We start from the raw sequence: 20,222 nt of genomic DNA on the forward strand, positions 1-20,222 counted from the left end.
TTTATGCTGTCATTTGTCAGGGGAGCGCTTGGTCTCTGATGTCTGGCTGCACAGCCATGATCCACCTCCTTATGAGACCTGTGGGAATGGTTATGTACTTAGTGAGAGCTGGATGGAGGCCTCTGAGGTGGCCTGAGAAGGATTTTCATGTGTGATGTAAGACATTGCCCCCCTCAGTGAGGCTGGGGTGCACAGCTGGTGGGTGGTTGTGCAGCTAAGCCTCCTCTTGTGTAGACAAGACATTAAAAAAAAATTAAAAAGTAAATGAAAGTGTTGTCTAAAGAGAAAAATGACAAGAATAATGCTGAATCTCTTGCACAGCATTTTTGCTTCCAGCAAACACTTCTGTCAGGAGTTGGCCTCTGCTGTTAATATGTCGGTAAGACACATTGAAAACTTGGGATTTTTTTTTTTGGATGAGAAAATACAAGAGCCCAGCAGTGGATGGTGGTCTTCTGCTCAGCCTCTTTGGAGGGCAGGGTGATGGCTGGTGGCCTTCTCTGTCTTTGCAGATGAACTGTGTGTGCTGGTTGGAGGGAGGATGGTGTTTGACCATCAGGCTGGGGCCTGCCAAAGTACTGCCATGGACACATGGGAGCAGCATGTGTGAGACTGACCAGTGGCTGTCCCAGCTTAAGCAGAGCTGGTTTTAGGGGAGGGCAGGGGGGAGAGATGGTTAGTCTTGCCTGTGGTCCTGCAGGAGGATGGCATGACTGCTTGGTGAGCTGTGTGCTGGACTTCACCCTCTGTAGAAATGAGGGACAACAGGAGGAGGATGCCCGGCCTCTGGGCTGCTGGTATGCTGCTGAGGGATGGCCTGAACACTGGGACACTCTGCAGGTGCCTATAGGAACAGCCCAACACCTCCTGGCTTGCTGTAGGTTCACATCTGCCCAGCTGTGCTGGGTGCCTATGGCAGCTGTCCTGGGGGTGGAATCTAGGATGGGGCTGAGGTGCTCCTGTCATCTGTCAGCTGGCAAAGAGGGGAGATCACACACTGCAGGAACCAGGAGATCACACTTACTGCAACTTGTGCGAGGCTGCAGCACTGGAATAAATGAAGAGAGTGCCTGCATTTAGAGGGGTAGCCTTGAAAAGGGGGAAAGATCTGCCTTGAAGAGCACTGCGCCGATGGAGCCTTCATTGTCCTTGGGAATGAGCTTTGTGACTTCTGAAGAAAGACTAGAGGTATGTTTCCATACTGAGCAGCTCTTCTGTGTTTGCTGAGAGGTGGCACTTGTATGTTGAAATTTGCAGTAGCTTTAAAGCTGGAGGTGATAAGCTATGTTTTCCCCTCTCTTGCTTTGTTTATAGGTTGTTTAGATAATGGCCTGGAAATTATATTAGTAACCTTGTACATCACGTTTTGCTACCAGTGAGAAGTAAACAGTGCATTTGACATTTGAAGAAATGTTTCATTTTCTAAGGGATGTGATTCAGAATCTGGTTCTTGAACTAATGGACAGTATAATGCTACTTTTACTAGGTTGCACAGATTTTTACCTTGAAGATGCTCTATAAAGTGCTCTGCGTTACTAGTGTTAAATAAAAGCAAATGCTTCACATCAAATGAGAAGGCAGTGTTTGAACTGGAGAGAGGTTGAAACCCATTTCTTTGTCTAGCTTGTGATGCTTCACTGTGACGTAAGAATGAAAAATAATTAGACTCACTAGTAAGTAAATATTTGGTCCTGAAATGCATCTTGAACATACAAAGCTGGAAAGAGAGTAACCTCTCCAGATGCATGTTGATCCTCCTGGATTCATCTCACACCAACAATTAGATCACAAAATTGTGTCCAGAAAACTACATCAGAAAGACATTATTGAGGGTGAAAAGTTTATAAAGGTTATGAACAAACCAGGCAATCTCTGCAACCTCAATTTGGTTTTTTTGTGCATTGGAATGCAGCCTTTAATGATAGTATCACGAGTTTTTCCACAAGCTTCTTCCCTTGTGTAAGGGTACTGAATGAATGTCCCTTAATGAGTTGTTTTCTTTCTCCTTGTTGTTTGATGTCTATTTTTGAATACTTTTAAATGACACCTAAAAGATAGAATCCTTCAACATTTTCAATTATATGTGAGCACTTCATTTTCATGCTGCTTCATAATGCTCATCACTGAGAAGAAGCATGTTTTCTTCACAGATAGAAAGACTAGAACTCAGAAGGACCTTAATTAAGACCTTTCAATTTTGTGTTCACTGCAGTATGACAATAGATACTTAAGTTCTAGGTCTTGGGCTTGGGTTCAGCTTCTTTGGTTAATGCTGGCTTTTACACCACATGCCTTTTGTCCTCTGAAGCTGGCAAGGCAAAGAGCTGGAGCGGCAGTGTCCAGCTTTGCGTACTTCCATTTGGTCTTCAAATTAATAAAAAGAAGCATTAATGCACCAGACCCTGGGCTCTCTTTTAAAAAGCAGGAGCTTTCAAGGTTGTAAATATATAAAAAAAAATTCAACTCTTATTCTATCTCCCACCTCTCAAGGCAAAAGTGATTTGGATCTGGGAATGTTCCTGCAGATACAGCAAAAACACACCAAACTCGACCACACCCCCAAACTGTGACCAAAAAGTTCATGTTTACACAGACTTGAAATAAATCCTGTCAAAAGCTGAGTTCTGTTTCAAAGTCTGGGAAATGCTTTAGCTAATTAAAGAAAAGGTCAGCAGGATTTCTTACTGTAGGCAAAAAAAAGGAAAGATACATCTTTCTTCTCTGACTTGTTCTTAGAAGCAGTCAAGCCGTTTTGGCTGAAATTAAAATTTGCCTGAGACAGACAAAAGGCACATGAAGTTGCAGTCCAGATGGCTAGATCTTGGCAAAATTATAGGTAAATAGGAATGGGGTCTAAAGATCAGAAGCAGGGCTACCAGCTCTTCCTGTAATCAGTTATGATATTTAATCTAAATGTCTCTTGCAGAAAGCTCTTATGCTGTTTTGAAGTGTGATCATTCATTCAGAGATTTGGAAGGGACTCAAAGCTGTAGTTAGTGAGTTTGCTTGTGGAATGTGAGATGGTTTTTTTATCCTCTGGATAAAGAATGTTAGGAATGTGTCACTTCCTCTCAGCTGCTCTGTGTGAGCTGTACCTGCTGTGGCCACGTAGACCTCAGGTGCCTGTGTTGTTGTTTTATTCATCCTGTAATCTGTGTAATAGATGAACAAAACAAACCTTGATCATAAACCAATCTTTTGTCAGTTTGAGTTTATTACTTATACGCTGATGCATTTGTAATGAAAAGTTTTGTTCCAATCTTGTAAATGGCTCTGCTTATTTTTTCATTTGTGTTCATGATGCTGCAGGCATCACTGTAAACAAAGTAAGGCATGTGTGGATATTTTTCCATGGAAGGCATTTCAATACCATTTTTAAGCCCTTTGGGGACTAACTCAGCAAGAGAACTTAGTTTATGGGCTGAAAAATGATCACCTGTTCAAGGACTTGACTCTAAATGCTATGAATGTGCCTGAAAATGTTTAGAATTCTTTAGTGTGCTCAGAGGAGAGGAGAAATGAAGGAAGAAAAGAAAGGAAAGATGCAATTTTATCTGTAACAGGAGCTGAGCCTGTTTAAGGTGGCAGGAGCTGCAGAGAAGATGTTGCAGTAGCCCAAGTGGAGCTTCATGCCATCCTTTTGGGGAGAAAGCACTGCTCAATTCTGTCAGTAACACTGATGCTTGTGGTTCATGGGACAATAAAAAGTGTAAGGATCCTCAGCAGGCTGGAGCAAAGTTTCATTTGGAACAGGTGGCCCAGGGGAGTGTTTGAGTCACTGTCCCCTGAGAGATGTAAAAATCATGTAGATGTGGTGCTTGGGGACGTGGTTTAGTGGTGGACTTGGCAGTGCTGGGTCAGCAGTTGGACTTCATCTTAAGAAGGCTTTTCCAGACTAAATGGTTCTGTGATTCAGTGATTTTTAAGTAATACCAAAATGTTGGGTTGCTCTGGGTAAGAGACAATCTGCCCTGTTTATACACATTTTGGTGCTACTGGCCATCAGCTACAGCAAATGATGAAATCGGGTGGTGACCCGAGCCCTTAGATCTTTAGGGCTGTAAAATTCCTGTGGAAATGGGATTGGTGTCTTCCATGGGCAATGCCCGTTGTGTCCCAGCCTTTCTGCAGAGGCTCTTTTGGGGAAGCAGAGATGGATCTCCTTTAGTGTTTTTGTAGAGTTCTGAAACTGCACATAACTCACTGAGATGTATTTTCAGGCTTCAGGAAGGGTGCTTGTGCACGTACTGGCACTGAGGTCACAGTAAAACAGCAGCAGCTGAGCTCAGGGGTGAAAGGGGACAGAAATCAAGACTCCCATGTGTTATTTCTGAAGATGACCCCCTGCCTTCTCTGGGGCAAGCACTGAGGGGTGGCTTCAGGGATCCTTCTGAGACACAAGTAGAGTCAACACAGCACTTTTTTTCATCCTCTCCACAGACAGCTATCATTTTGGGTTGCCACCTCTGCATGCAGAGGTGTCAAAAAAGGAATTTAAGGCTGATTGAGCATGGAGGATCAAGCCTTATGGCTCTGCTCTCCTCTGGGCTTTGCATGCCCCTTCTTCTGAACAGCATGCAGCTTTTCAGCCTGCTCTCAAGGCAGAGACATTTGTTTTGGTGCTCCTTATGTTTAAATCTTGTTTGCTTTTCTAACCAGCTAGTGGCTAACACTGCTTGGCTCCTTGGCCCACTCTCACTCCCTGTCAAGCACCCTGTCTTCCTCTCCCAGAGTGAGATGGTTGAGGAGGTCATGCAGTATTAATAGGGAAGCAGATCTCTGATTTTGTTTCTGCTTATGGACTCTGACATTTCTGACGTTTTCTGAAGTGTAAAATATTTCTGAGAAAACAACAACTTGGCTTCTACTAAAAAATTAATTATGTTGGTACTTCGCTCGTTGTGGTGGGCTTCTGTCAGGGGACAAAGCCACTGACATTAGGGGGAAAGAGCAGGGTGTGGAAGGACAGGAGGAACGTTAGGGAGAGGAAATCTGCATTAGCGTAAAAAGATCTAATTAAGCGCGGATTATCAGGGAGCAATGGAATCTCTTCAGAAGGCATTACCTTCTGTGCACTTACGGTATAGAGCTAACATACATCCAAGTTTATTTGCTTCATAAATTAGTTTTTCCTCTAATTACAGTTAACAGACTATGACTTTCTCTGCTCTTCAGTGATGTTCTCTGTGTCTCTGCTCCCCTCAATGCAGTTGTACAGCAAAGCACGTACAACTCCTCTTGTGCCGCTCTGCGGAGTGTGTGGGAGTAAAATGGGGAAAAACAACCAGGTTTGGTGCATGTGTGCACTTCTAAAGAGTTAGAGATCCAGTAAAAAGCACAAGAGGAGGCAAAATACCAAAGGGCTGTGTTGTTGATCCTTTCTGACCTTTTCAATGTTGGTTTTCCTTTTGTCCTTTGAAAGGAAGGGATCATCAGGGACTTTCACAGTAGGGGCACTAAGGAAAGGATAATTCAAGTTCTTGCTGAAATCTGGGGTTAGGGGCAGTTTGTCCACATTAATTGCAATGATGTAGCATTGGCTTATAAATACACACACAAGTATTTGTACCCAGTCCCTATATGGGACAGTGGTGGTATTGTGTCTGGTCTTGCTTCTCTCTGGGGTTTGCAATCCAGGTGTAAACAGATGCCAGCTGTGAGTATGGACAAAAGAGGGGATGTAAAAAAACAGGTGTGTGTTGATGAGCATGCAAAGAGCTGTGGTCTCAGCATCACAGTAAAGAGGAAAAAAAAGGTGTGAAGGAAGAACCTGAAGGTATAGAAATAAGTAGCTTTGCCCATGTCTCTGGTAGCCCTTCAGACGCAGTGGAGCATGGGAGAAAAATTAGACAGTATATTCAAATTTCCATTTTATTTATTTAAGTGGTTTTCAAGAAGAAATGGAGATAAAATATGGGTTGATAACATGAACAGAAAAAAGGAATAGTTACTGTATTCGGAGCTTGCTTGGCGATTAGTATTCTATTAATTTTCCCCCTGCTTCTAATAAGAGGAACAGTGCATACACTTAAAAGGATGCATGTCATCAAAATGGTATCTGACAACAGTCCCTTCACTGCTTATGATGCTTTTGATTGTTAATGTAGATAAAATGTCAATGATCAGAATATAAAAACTCCCTTTTGTCTTTCTAATGTTTTCAGCTGCCTATTAAACAAATTACATGGGAAAGTGAGTAGTCTGTTACTTAGTACAGTGGTGTCACCCAGATACTTTGAAATGCTTAATGGTATAGAATGAAGTGTCCTTGGTTTGTTTATTTTCCTACTAGTAATGACTAGTAGGAAAATTCTAGGCTAAAGTCATACTTGCTCCTCCAAAATGCAGTTGCCTTGTCCTTACTACATAATTGTAGTTTTAATGCATTTTGGTACTGTCTTACAGAGTTTTATGTCAGGATTTTAGTAAGAACAAGTGGTGGAGGTGTAGAGCTGAGTTGGGCTCTTGCCAAAACCCTCTGCAGGCAGCAGTTCAGAAAGAAAGAGCAGAACTGTACTGGGGACTGAGGTCTCCAAAATGGGGAGCTCTGGCACCAAGAGCAGCTGTGAACCTGGTGCTTGGTCAGGGATGAGAACAGGGCTGGTCTGGTGTCCCCATGGGCCATCTGGAAGGGAAGACCCTATACAGTACCTTCAGTGGATGCGGTAGGGGAATGGGTTGGAGCAGTTTATTTTCCAAGAGCAGTGTGGTAAACCTTGGTCATCCATCTGCTGCTGGTGTGTCACTGCATCAGGACATTTTATGGGCATTTGTGGTTACCCTGGGGCACTGCCCAGGCTGGGACTGAGGTGGCTGTGTTGCAGGTCACCAGGGCTTCTGGTGAATAGCATCATAGTCAATGGTGAGGAGGCAGTTCTGAGGTTTCCTTGTACAGAAAAGCGCCAGATGCCTCAAACTGGAAAATACTGACTTTAAAATCAGCTCCCTGTCTCCCACAAGGCTTGATTTGCCCTTCTTGCTGCAGTAATGTTACACACAGTTCCCTAAAGCATGCATGTTTTCTTTAAGGAAAGAGCAATACCATCTGCTGATGCATCGTAATCAGTCTCGTGCAGATATAACTGGGAGATGTAAGGTCAGTTCTTCTGCTTTCATTTGGCTCCTTCTTTCAGGAAAACTGCAGAGATGTGCATGGGGCAGCTTTTTGTATTCCCTTTCCATTTCAGTAAGGGTTACATCCAAATGGAGCGAAGCATTTGCCATCCGCCTTCTGCAGACATTAACATTTCACACTTCTAAGCCAGAGTCTCCCTTTGAGAGCTGTGCTGGCCTAGATAAACAGTAACTGCAAGGATTATCTTTCTTTTGAGGTTTAGGGTGCATGGAGCCTGTGGGATCCTGCTTTGTGTTGGCACAAGTCAGCGCACAGTTGCAGATGCTCGGAGGAGAGGCTGGTCTTCAGCTGTAGGGACGTGCTGGTTGCTGCTTTGCAGGGGGGAAATCTTAGAGGTGGTCTCTGGTTATTTGCTTAGTAGCTCCCAGCTCTTGGGTACTCATCTGAAAGCTAAACAAACATCTCTCCTTGACAGGTCACTGATGAACGCACACTGCTGATTGCCATGTTGGATAAAAGCAATTTTTCATTGTATTCAGCACTGCAAGTATGTTTTTTTTCAGTACTTTTTTGCTCTTCTGTAAAATGAGGTGAGCAATTGTTCTGTATTGACAGCTGGCTTGTAAATCAGCCACTCACTTGCCAGATGAGAATGTGGAAATGCCTTATAAGCACTTTCATGTTTTGTGATCGTTTTAATTCCAGAATATTTAGAACCTCTTTGCATTGGTGCAAAGTAAAATAAAACATGGTCTCTGACAAGTGCAAGAACAAGCATGGGAGGAATCTCTCCTCTGAGGGTCTGAGAAGGGGATTTGCAGAGAAACTGCTGCAGGCTGCAGGGAAGGAGCATTGGCTTTTGGATGTTAATTTCATTGTTTAAGGTCAGATTATGTTGATCTAAATCATGCAACTAATTCCATCAACAAGCAAGACTATTTACATAGCAGATGGAATTTAAGTGCTGCTTCTGCCGCACCTCTCCCTGGTTTTGTGTTTAGGTTGCGCCTGAAAAAATAAACTGGTGTCTATGTTAAGAGTGAGTTTATTATGCTTACCTTGTTGGAGAGGTGTTGATCTGGGTATTTCCCTTATGGCAACTTACTTTTTATTGGTGTTTTTATGGCCCTTGCTGTGGTTGCCATTCATCTTACTTGACTTCAGAGCTGGTCTTCCAGTCGCTCTGTTTCTTTGATTGTAGCAAAAGGAAGCAGCTTCTTCTCCCCATGTAGAATTGCTCTCTTTTGGCCTCTCTCCCCTGCTTGTCAAAGTCCTACCCAGAGTAAATTTTGATGTCTTCCTAAATATTTTCAGTGCATAATGCAGCAACAGTGGCACTGTGTAGAGAATCCAGGAAAAAAATCAATTTGAGAGCTGGACAGAAAAATGCCTGCTAGGTAAAAACATATGTTTCAGAAAAAAACCCAAATGTCACAGCTTCCATTTTTCATAAGCCCAAGCTGTTGCCTTTCAGGTACCATAAACCAAGGTCTGTGGATGGGTACCTGACTCATGAACAGAGCTGGGGTTTTCCACAGGATATTCAGTGGAGGGTTTCAATGGGAGTGGCTGAGCTTTGTCCACGCTTCTTGTTTTCCCTTCTTGCTTTATTGCATGGTACCCTCTGGAAGTGGTGTGGAGGGGACAATACCTCCGCAGGCAGTTGCCCGGCAATGGTGTCACTCTGATTGCTCTTCCATTTGGGGGACAAAAACAGGTGCCAGGACATTGGTGTGACTTTTAAGGGGGCTTGTGGCTTTGTACAAGACCCAGCAGCATGTCAGAGATCTGCATGTGGCAAAAATGTGGCTGTCAAAGAGGGGACCTGAAGAGGGATGGGACAGGACTGTGGTCATCGGTGTGGTGTTGCAGCCAGGTCTGTTGGCATGCAGGGTTCAGCAGCTGCCCTGATGCAAGAAAACAGATAGGTTCACTCTAAAGGTCCTGAAAGGGAGTCACTTTTCCCTTCTTTTTACATTGCTCTGAAACTTGCCTTGTGGCTTGCACACCTCTGATTCTACATAGCACAAACATTCCTCTCTCTGCTGCTACTGTTCTGTCTCTTCCTGACAAGACTGGGTCCTTTCTACAATCTGGTGAAGTATTAAATGAAGAATCTTAGGAGTTTTAAAGTTTGTCTCAAACTTTGTGCTGTGCTAGGACTAGAGTCCATGACCAGATCTTCCACAGTCCTCGGATAAACTTGCACTGGGAGATGAATGGAGATAACCAGTGTCCTGATAGGATCTGATCCTTGAGTAAAGCAATGATTGCAGTGCAGTAGACTTTTTCCATCTTCTTCATCTTACTTCTTCTTGTGTTCTGGTTAGAACAGTCTGTTTTCTTGGTGTCTGTTTCTGTCTTTCCCTTCCTTTCCCCAAAAAGGAGAAGGGAAAAAAAATAACCCACAAAATTTTGAAGCAGTAGTTCAGATCGGTTTCTTGTATCAAGGCATTCCTGTCCCTTTGGATGGGAATTTCCCTGCATTTCAAGACTACAAAAGGAAAGCAGCACCCTTGAACAGGAGACATGTGGCAGGAGACCTGGCTCCAGGGTATTGGTTTTCCCATGACAAACTGGTCACCTGCCCAAACCTGCGTTGCTGGAGCTGTGTGGGATTGGAGAATTGCTGCTCTTTTCTTTGGAGAGTGATGACATTTTCTTGCCTGTTTGGATTTCTCGATAGATAAGATGTTAGGTGGAGCTAAACCAGCATTCTGCTCCTGAGAGCCAGGACTGGGATTTTTGTCTCAGTTGAGACTGTTTTCTCTGGGATTGTCTTTCTGCTGGAGCCCTGCTAAGTGTTTAATAGGTGTACCAGCTTCTGGGATTACAAGCACTTTACTGGAACCCCCATTTTGTGTACTGATATTCCCCAAGGGAAAGCAAGGCTCAAGTGTTAAGAGACTGGATTCTGTTTCACCCACCTCATATTATTATTACAAATCATATTATTTTAATGAAACAGGGATCCATGTATTAGAGAATCCATTGTGTTGGCAAAAAAATTAAAGATGCATAGAAATTGTGATCATGTTAAAATAATTGCCTCAGTGGTAACATTAATGCTTTTGTACTTCACTTGCTCCTTGTTGATTGAACAACCCTCTTCTGTAGGCTATAAATCGCAATGGCTCTACTAATAAAGAACAAAATAGTCTAATAATGTTTCCAAATGTAGCATGGCTTCACTGTTTTAAGTGAGTGCAATCTTTTGTCCAAACCCCTGTTCAGGCTGGGGGGTGTGACTGTGCCATAACTACACAGTGATTTATAACAATGTCTTTGTTACTGAACTCCTTCTGTGGGAGACAGGTTCAGAACTTAAAAAATGGTGTAGTTACCAGTAACAGAGAACTTTTAGTCATTTGAAATGGGAGATCAAGAACCCCAGTGAAATGCATCTGGTGATGGTGCACTTCCTTCCTGGTGTCCAGAGCAAACAATCAAATGCTGCAATATATTCATGGCAGGTGTTTGAAGCCTGTGATTTTACATTATATCTGAAGTTCTGTTTTGCGTCACCACCAGAGTAGTTTCACCACTCCTTGCTCTGTTTGCGTGGATGGTGCTGCAGGCAGAGGTACCTGGTTTGGATGGTGGAAGATTGGGTAGGGTGGCTTTAGGGCAGGAGAGCCCTGGGCATGCAGAGAATGGATCTTTTGTCAGTCCTGTGCCCTTCTTCAAAGTACAGAAAACAGAAGCTTCTCCTGAGCAGGTATGCCATCTGCCTGAGCCCTTGCTGGAGAGAAGCTTTCCTTTGGAAATGTCAGTTATTCAAATTGGTGAGAAGAAACATTTTAAGGGTTCTTTGTTTCATAACTGCAGTTAAAGATCTTATGAATGGCTTTTCTTGCAGCTATAGCTGAAGTAAAGCCCCAAAGTGTTAGATGCCGCTTTTTAGCTGTCACTTGAAGGGATCAGGAAGTGTTTAGTCATTTGGAATTGCCAGGTTTGTCAGATTGCTAAGGGACAGCTTCTTGGGGAGTCAGAGATATGAAACACTTGTACACACAGCTCCTGGTGCCATTCGTTTTCAACTCCAGTCAGCATCATCGCCCAGCAGCATTAAATACAGCAATATCTTTGGATTTCTTTAGGTGGTGGTGTTTGTCTTGAGCTTAAATGTTTACCAGTCCAGCCACATACTAGAAATGCCCCAGGAGTTCAGCCTCTCAGGAAATCAGCAGGAGCTGGCAGTGCTGCTGTTGGAGCTTGGCATTAGGAGGGTGACGCTGCTCCCACAGCGCTTTTCTGCAGATTCAGCAAGACCTTTCTGTGATGAAGTCACTTTGCTGCCTGTGAGTTTAGGCTGCCATAAATTATTGTTGCTGAATCAAGAATGCAGTGACCCTAAATAAAGCCTCTTGCAGAAAACACCTGTCTTTTAGCCCAACAAAAAAAGTGTCGCTTCTGTAGGCAGGTGCCGCCTCTTCTGAAGCTTCATTCTGCAGCTCTTCTTGCACATCTGCTGGTCCCTGGGCTGGGGACTGTTGTCTGTGCAAATCCCCTCCTTCCAGAATCACTGCTGTACCTGCTGTGGAGCAGAAATCCTGGCCAGGTATGCAAAAACCTCTTATGCAAGGACTTTGGTAAGTGGAATTATTTTCATACTTCTTTTCATGTGTGATAAAGAGTCAGTTGTGAAGCTGGTAGGGGGATGATTTGGGACCTGCTGGAAGATGGGCTAAAAGTGACATGCAGAACAACAATGTCGTTCTATCCGATGATGGAATTGTACTATCCAATGGCATGGTATGCTCTCCTTATGGCAAACAGTGCTGCAGTGAGTTAATGCTGCTCTCTTCTCCTGGAGGAGGGCCCCCAGCTGTGCTTTCCTGAACTTTGGTTAATCTGTTGGGTTCCCAGCTCATTAATGGACTGCAAAGTGAAATTCTTCTCAAGTCTGGGAGTGACCTTTTGTGGCTTTCTCTGTGTGCCTTTAGGATGTAGCAGCTCTGTGTGCTGTGGCAGACTAGGAGAAACTTAGTGTTTTTCCAGGAAGCTTATCTGAAGGTTTGTAGGCTGTGGAACATGGGCAGTGGTGAGATTCACAACAGGACTGACACCTTTGGTGGGCTTAGGGGGATTTTACACTCTCTGAAACATGTTTGTGATGCAAAGGCAAAACTCTGGCAATGGACTTAACCTCCCAAGCACAGAGAAGCAGAAAACAGACCAACTGCTGTAAAAGTCTTCTTTTGGAGTGTTTTCTTCGCAACCAAGTAACTGTTCTGGCAATAGATGATAAATGAATGGGGCTTAACTTTTAAGAGATAATGTTAAGCTTCCACAACTGGGCATTGTGCTGCGAGCAGCTAAGCACAGCGAGCTGTCATGCCTGTATAATAAGGTTTTTGATCTGACAAGTTTTACTGTAACTTCAGAGCAGGCTGCAAGGAGCAGAGAGGTCCAGGGGGGAGCAGGGCTCAATGAAATCTGTGCTGAGGGGGTGCCAGGAGGCTGGCTGTAAGCAGCAAAGTCCTGCAAGGGACTTACAAAATGAGCAATTTGTGCCTAATTCCTTTAGGTTTTTCTCATAGCTAGGTAAGCTTTTGCTGCAGTACCCTTGGAGGTATCTATGTGCCTTTACCTGCTTACAGGTAAAGAGTGTATCTGTCTGTGAGTCACCAAATGCATCCCCTCATACTCCTTCCCAGGCTGCCTGCAGAAAACAAGTCGAAACTTTCCAGATGTACCCAATGTGCCTGGATAAAACATACTGAAAACACTGTGAAAAAGCTCAGCCCTTGGTCTAGCAAGGGCTCTCTGAGCAATGCCAAATGCTGAACCAGCTTTGTTAGCTAAATTGCTTTAGCTGGCTTTAATGTTTTCATAGCTTAAAAGAGGCAGAGGATATGCTTTTTGATGTGCTGGTTTTAGAAGTTTTTTTGAGGAGGAAGGTGTTGGTTGATAAAAGTATATGGAGAAATAAATTTCTTGTATATATCTGAAAATCCTTATTTTGTCTGTATTCCACTTTCATCTTAGATTTATGTGTCAATTTATGTGCTTTCTGATAAATGCCACCTTTTGGTGTAAAACAGCTTGAATATTTAAAACACGGCCTTTTGATTAGCTAAACTATAGATTTGCTTTGACATGTCATTTCTTTTGTTCTAAAATGCCCTGACAATTCATATCTGTGGCAGCCAAACAAGCAAATCTATGTACAAAGCTATTGTTCATTCCTGAAGTGTCACCGTTAAATGAGCTGAAGTTTAAGCATTTGATTCCCCCCCCCCTTTGCATGATGGGAGGTCCATTTCTCAATAATGAAACCAGTTTTCTTGTAAAAATTCAATTAAATGAAATATCAAACATAAATCAGAATGAAGCTTGCTTTGAGTTCCCATATATGCCTATTGCTGCTGTGATAACACTGGATTATTCAAACCGTGCTTTTTGTCTCAATATTGTTTTTCTGGAGGAAAAAACTCACATAAAACAACAGTGAAAACCAGAAGTTTTGTGGGCTACAAAGCCAGTCTTGATGTTCTCAAACTTGGAGGTGTGGCAGCCTCTCCCAGAGCACAGAGGCACTCCCATAAGCAGGAAAAATGTTTGGAAAATGCTGTTTTCCTATTCTCAGGGATGGCTCAGACCACAGTTGTTCTCCATGTGCTGGAGACTTGTTGCAATGTCATGTTCATACCTTTCAGAGTCCCTGATATTTTTTTTTTTGAGACATAATTAAAAGAAGTGTTAATGCCTTCATTTCATCCATTTGTATGAAATAGGAGAGTCTTGGGGCTGTAAAGCCCTCCCTCGAGTTCTGGTTTCTGAAAATCTCTGCTGCCAGAACCAATGTGGTATTTTTAAAAAAGCCTTTAAAATTATTTTTTTAAAAAGTTTAATAAGCTACTGGTGAACTCTTAGTGTGAAAATACTTTTTTTCCCCTGTGTTAGAATAAGGTGATATAAAAGGCTAACAAGGAAAGGTAGGTTAAAACACTCCAGATATATCTTGGAAAATCTATTTCAATTATGTTCTGTGTGCTTTTAGTGGAGACGATAAATCCTAAAGAATTAAGAGAGCCATATAGATAAGTGTTATAGGAGAGTACGTCTCACACTTCACCTTTAGAAATTAAAATATTTGCTGTGAAATCAGATGTTTTAAGGGTCACTGCTTTGCTTGTGGTCATTAATAGCAGGAGGTGACTGTTGGAAGAACTAAGGGAAGCCACTTCTCATCACATGGAAATTAAATGTGCAATTTACTGAAAGTTTCCTTCCCTGTGAAATGGCTTGCTAATGCCAGGCTCTGAAGGGAACTTTGCTTTATATTTCAAATTTGCATTTGGACAGACCATCTAAACTTTTATCTGCCTTGCATGAAATTGATTACATTAACATAACATGAGGTCACTTTTCTGTTTGTCCAGTGTAGGTGGGCAATAAGGAAGACAAATGAGTCATTTCCAAGATGTTAATGTTTGTGAGAGCACAAAGCAGCTCAGATCACAGGTGCCACTTCGCTGTACCTGTGTGTGCATACCCAGGAGTGTCTGTTGCTGGTAACTGCTACTCTGCTGCTGTTCAGGGGAAATTGGTATGACAAGTAACAATTACTTTAGACAACTACTGACATTGCACTCAAAACCACCCCCAGACTTTATTGTAACAACATTTTCCACCAGAAAGACAGTAAAACCAATGAGGCAGAGCCTGCCTGGCTGCCTCCTTGTGCTATGGGAGAGCTGTTGCAATGTCATAAATGGCCTAGTGTGTCTAAATGTGAGCTCTGTAGCTGACTGTGGGCTTTTGGCTGTGCCCTTTAGTGCTCATCTGTGGGTTGCAATCCCATGAAACGCAGCTCTGGGTGCTCCTATGCTGATACTTTATTTTTTAACTCCCTGTATTGCTTTTGCAATGGGTATACCCCAGTGCCTTCATTTGTTCCCAGTCAGTGGACTGGGGTGGATCAGAGTTCCTGGAGCAGGGGTGGCACTTGGTCAGGGGTTTGTGTGTAAGCCAGTCTGCACCACTCAGCACAAGCACCAGGGCTGGTTCTTTGGCTCAGATCACCCAGAAGTGTGGGAGGACCACAGTGTTTAGAGAGGCTCTGTAGAGTTTAGCTCCAAACTGGTGGTGTGTGTTTGTTTGTTTTTTCTCCCAGGGAACAACCATCAGTGTATAAAGACAGTGCAAACATTGAATTCTTATGGCTCACATGACAGCTTTCTAATAAGTTTTTATTTCTGAGACCCCAAGGCATTGGCTCTATCGGGGCAGGTTTTTACATCTTGACCTTTCTGCCTTGTTTTGCAAGAGCAATGATATCCAGGAGCACAGCCATGATGTTCCAGTGACTTCCTTGCACTGAGCGATGTGTTCCCTGGGGGCTGCCAGGCAGCAGTTGGGCTGACAGATGAGCATCTTAGTCCCAGGAGTCCCTCACTACCGCAGGCTGGTCAGCAAATACAACGGTTAGGCATTGTGCTGCCAGTTCCCAGGAGACGGAAATCTGTGTGCTCCAGCTTGCTCCTTGCTATACTCTTCCAGTGAGGAGGGGAATGAAGAGATGCAGCAGGAATCACCTTTTTCACTTAAATCATCTTTTGCTTTTGCATCTTATGTCTTGTAAGCTACATACTAGAATTATTTCTTGTAGGTCTCTACTCAGGAATGACTTGCTCATAGGCTGGTCTGTGAAAGACACTGAAATTTTTTTAACTAGTGGGATAGTCTGGTCTGAGAAATTATATTTTGGAGTTTCTAGACTCTGGATTCTCTACCCCTTGTATTTTCCCATTTGTCCCCTCCCTAATGACTATTATAAAAACAAAGCTGCTCTAGATGAGTTGTTTGGAGAAGTTTGTTTTACAGAAGTGTTGCCGATGTGGGGCAAAGAGGCATCTGTTGAACCTTGTTTAGGAACTGCATCTCAATGGAAAGCTCTTGTTGGGAGGGCGTCAGTGAATCGATGCTGTGTTTTTTCCACAGGGTCCCTCGCTGAGACGCTTAGGCGGCACTCTGCTAGCATCCACGCGTGCACATGATCTCACCCTCACAGGTAGTCGTGAGTAGCCGCTCACACGCACACAGTCTGAGCACAAACCGGAGACAAAAAGGCAAGAGGGGTTCTCTGCATGCAATTCCGAGGCGTTTAATGGAACCAACAGACTCGAAGGGAACAGAGGCAAAGAACAAAGAACAAAAGCCTGTGCGTGGTTTTTTTATGCCGAAGGGTCCCAGGGGCGGGCAGAGCATCAGAAGCCAATGGTCTGAGGGCTAGGGGGCAGAGGCAAGGTTGAGTGACATAACAGGAACAATAAGAGAAGGGGGGGGGGGGGGGAGAGGACCACTGACTAGTGGGGTCTTGGTAAAAGGAGAACTTTCTAGCACAGTGGTGTGGGGAAAGACCACTTCGTAGTAACATGGGGGGTGTAAAGTGGACTTAGCCACCGCAACAGAAGGCCATACAAAGGATGGGGTGAACACGACCAGTAGACTTAAAACTACCGTTACTTTAGTCAAACTGAATTCTAGTATGAGCCCTACAGTTTTCTTCCTACACCAGCCCCTATTAATTGTAGCTTTCTTCTGGATTTCTTGTTGTCTTGAATCTTTCTTAACATCTGGCACAGCAGAGTGGATTTGACATTCAGTTAATATTTCACCATTTGATGACACAGAGCAGAACAAATTTCTCCTGTTTTATATATGGCACTTGGCATCACCACTCCTGCCTTCTTGTTCTTGCCACTTAGCAGCCTTGGGTGCTTTTCCTGCTGTGCTCCTGCCCGTCCTGGTGTGTGTTTGTCCATGTGGATCCTGGTGGAGGACATCTCTGGGCTCTTGGTTGAGCTAATTGAATCATCTCTCCAATTTTTCAGAAGATCTTGAACTGCAGTCTTGTTTTCCAGAAATTTGAGGGTTTTGTTTGGTTTTGCATTCTTTTTAATCTCCTCTCTAGTGAGGTCCTAGGAGAGTTCCCTTTTCCATCAAAGGAGGGAGCGGGAAGTAGGAGTGCTCCCAGACAGCCTGGGGTGCTGTGCCCCTCCCCTAAGTAGCAATGTCTCTTAAAACCACACATAGTTTGGGTGTCTGCTATGTATTAAGTAATAAGACCAGAAAGATGATTTACAAAATATACTGTTTCGTGCCCAATCTGCTTTCTTTCCTTCCTTTAATGCTGTTAACTAAGGATGGCCTTTTTAATGTAGAAGATAATGACCCTCAGGTTTTGTGCTGTCCCCCCATCCCTGTCTGCCCCGTGGAACTGGGGGATGCTGTGTGTGATGCTGTGCAAACTCTGTGCCCTTCACCAGAGCATCCTCAGTGTGCTCACACCCTGCTTTGGGGTCCCCTCCCACGGGAATGTGTGAACCTTGCTGCCTCTTTCTAAGGCTTCCTGCGCACCTCTGCTAGTGTGTAAATAATGGCCAGTCTGCGGAAATGTCCCTCGATTTGTTCTGTCTAAGGCCATGGGTTTTAATCTGCAGACCCCATCCTGGGTCTGCTTCTGAAGGAGCTGTGAAACTAAAACCACTGGATTGTCACTTGGCATAAATTTGCTGCCCAGGTGCTAGTGTGTGTTATTTTTTGGGATTTTTAATGAGCAGAAAACTGAATGATGTGGGATGCTGAGAAGAGCTATGCCTGGTGCTGTGCTTGGTCTCAGGAGTGACTGTGCCTTGGCAGACCTCTCTTTCATGTTTGCACATACAAATGAAACCTGTGATTCAAAGTGGCCCATCCTGGACTGGGCTTTATGAATCAGTGGTGGGAGAGACTAAAATATTCATATGGTGAATATACAGTGTGAAATGTGGGAGACAGTGCAAGAAATTCAGTTTGCTGAATCACTGGAGGAGTATGGAGTTACTGAGTGCCCTGGGCCTCACTGGGCTTTCAACAGAGGTGTAGAAGGAAAAAAAATCTGCCCATTGGGGACGTGCTGTCTAGGTCTAACCTCTCCAGTCTGTTCACTGAATAATTTAAGCTAGTATGGATGTCTGGAGCTCATCTGGTCCAGCTGCCTCCTCAGGGCAGGGGTTGCAGTTTCCAAGTTACCTCTGCAGCTCGGAGCACTGCCCCAGCCCAGGGGCTGACATCTCCCAGTCCAGTGAGCTTTGCCTGCATTTGACTCCTTCTCCCTGTCATGGTCTCTCTGTTTATTAGTCCTGCTGTTTTTCTGCCTTGGTGTATTGCTGTTTCCAAAGATGCCTTCTCCCTAAATTCTGATTCACACATAAGAGTTGCAGGGTTGATATGAAGAGGTGATTTGTTGTTGATTTACCTGGTGCTGTTCATGGGCATGAATTTTTCTGTTCAATGTATTGAATTAACTTGGGTCACTAAGTTTACAGGGGGTGCCAGTTAAACCAATATAACCAGCTTGAAATGATTACCTGATGCCACATGCAGAATACATGAGTTAACAAAAATGATTTAGGGCTCATAGGGCTCATGGGGTACAGTAATGTCCAACTGCACGTAACTGTGAAATATTAAGCTTGGTCCTGGCATCATTAAATGTGGTGAATCTCTGTCTCTGACACCATCCTCCAGTGAGCAATGCCTCCAACAGGCATGATTCTAATGCAGAAATGTTTGATATTTGAGGTGACGTGTGAACATTTCGAATGTTGTCTCCTTTGTGGAGTGCATCCCCTACCTTGGAACTGCCCAGAGTTTCCTCAAACAATGGCCTCCTTGTGTTTGTTCTCAGCATTGGGATGTTTGTGTTTTCAATTCCTCATTCTTCATTAATGATGTACACAAGTGTCAGCAGAGCCTTCCTCTCATGTTTGTTATTTCTTGCAGTCATTGACACAGAGGCATGTGTGATAAAGACTCATCAAAGTCATCATTACTCTACAGTTATCTGCACTGAACTGTCTGATTTGTCTGTAAACCTCTCTTTTATCTGAGCCTGTTTCTGGCTACATGCCTCATTATTTACTTTCCTGTAGCACTCCCTTCTGAACAGCACACGTCTCCTCTTCTGTTTAATTCATGATCAAAATATATTAGTGTTCATATTTGTCTCCCTTTTTGGCACTGTATATATGAGTGACAAAACCCACCCAGCTTCCCAGTGCTACTACTTGTCTTGATCTCAGGCTTGGGCCCCTCCAGCTCATGTCTGCTCCCAGCCCCAAGGCACCTGTTGTGGAAGGACTGTGGGTCTATCTTGGCTTGTCGCTGGAGGGACTTCAATCACAGCCAGGAGTAAAACTTGGACTTGTAGTTGCCTCCTGGCATAGCTCAGAATCCATGCAATGGATTTCATGCATAGTTGTGTTTTGCTGAGGAAAACTGACAAAGAAGTCAACACTAACTCGATTTATCTCTTTCAGTTGTACCACAAGAAATATGTTAAAATATATATATCTTTTTCTAGAAAGGAAGTAATAAGGTGTGAGTGAAATGTGCAATCATCTCTCTGTATGTAGCACTGTCGAGGCTGCACCTTTACTGTGCGTTCAGTTCTTGGCCCCTCACTACATTGAAGTGCTGGAGCAAGTCCAGAGAAGGGCAATGCAGCTGTAAAAGGGTCTGAAGCACAAGTCTAATGGGGAATGGCTGAGGGATCTGGGGTTGTTTAGCCTGGAGAAAAGGAGGTTCAGGGGTGACCTTATTGCTTTCTACAACCACCTGACATGAGGCTGAAGCCAGGTGGGGGTCAGGCTCTCCTCCCAGCTAACAAGTGACGGGATGAGAGGAAATGGCCTCAAGTGGCACCAGTGAAGGTTTAGATTGGAAATTAGGAAGAATTTCTTCACTGAAAGGTTCGTCAGGCATTGGAACAGGCTGCCCAAGGAACTAGTGGATCACCATTCCTGGAAGTGTTCAAAAGGCATGTCAATCTGGCATTTTGGGGATATGGTTTAGTGACGAATGTGGCAGTGCTGGGTTAGCAGATAGACTCAATCTTAAAATTTATTTTCAACCAAAATTTTACTGTGATTCTATACTCTTGTTCAGGCAGATGTCCCATACCTGTCCGTGTGTGGCCCTTACCATGGAGCAGCAAAGCTGGCACCCAGCCCTGTGTGTGATCCCAAAGGATTGTGCCCAAGCAGTTCTCCCCCAGCCTCCAGTGGGTTTGAGAAGGTGACTCCTGAAACCTGCACCCATAAATATCACTTAAACCCAATTATGTGAAACAATTGCTGTTGCTAGGTGGGGGCAG

At 43.9% G+C, this 20,222-nt stretch overlaps 1 protein-coding gene across 12 annotated transcripts in view; it reads left to right on the forward strand.

Annotated features, from left to right (window-relative positions):
* GPC3 (glypican 3) overlaps positions 1 to 20,222 on the forward strand; it is a 166,412-nt gene that overhangs the window by 19,800 nt on the left and 126,390 nt on the right. Inside the window, exon 2 of one of the 12 annotated variants that reach the window (XR_011150907.1) lies at positions 16,025 to 16,094. The exons of the other annotated variants lie outside the window; for them this stretch is intronic. The gene's annotated coding sequence lies outside the window, so the exon portion shown is untranslated. The remainder of the gene's footprint in view (positions 1 to 16,024; positions 16,095 to 20,222) is intronic. 12 annotated transcript variants of the gene reach the window in all.

Source organism: Aphelocoma coerulescens, chromosome 4A (genome assembly GCF_041296385.1).
Source record: "Aphelocoma coerulescens isolate FSJ_1873_10779 chromosome 4A, UR_Acoe_1.0, whole genome shotgun sequence".
Lineage (NCBI taxonomy): Eukaryota > Metazoa > Chordata > Aves > Passeriformes > Corvidae > Aphelocoma > Aphelocoma coerulescens.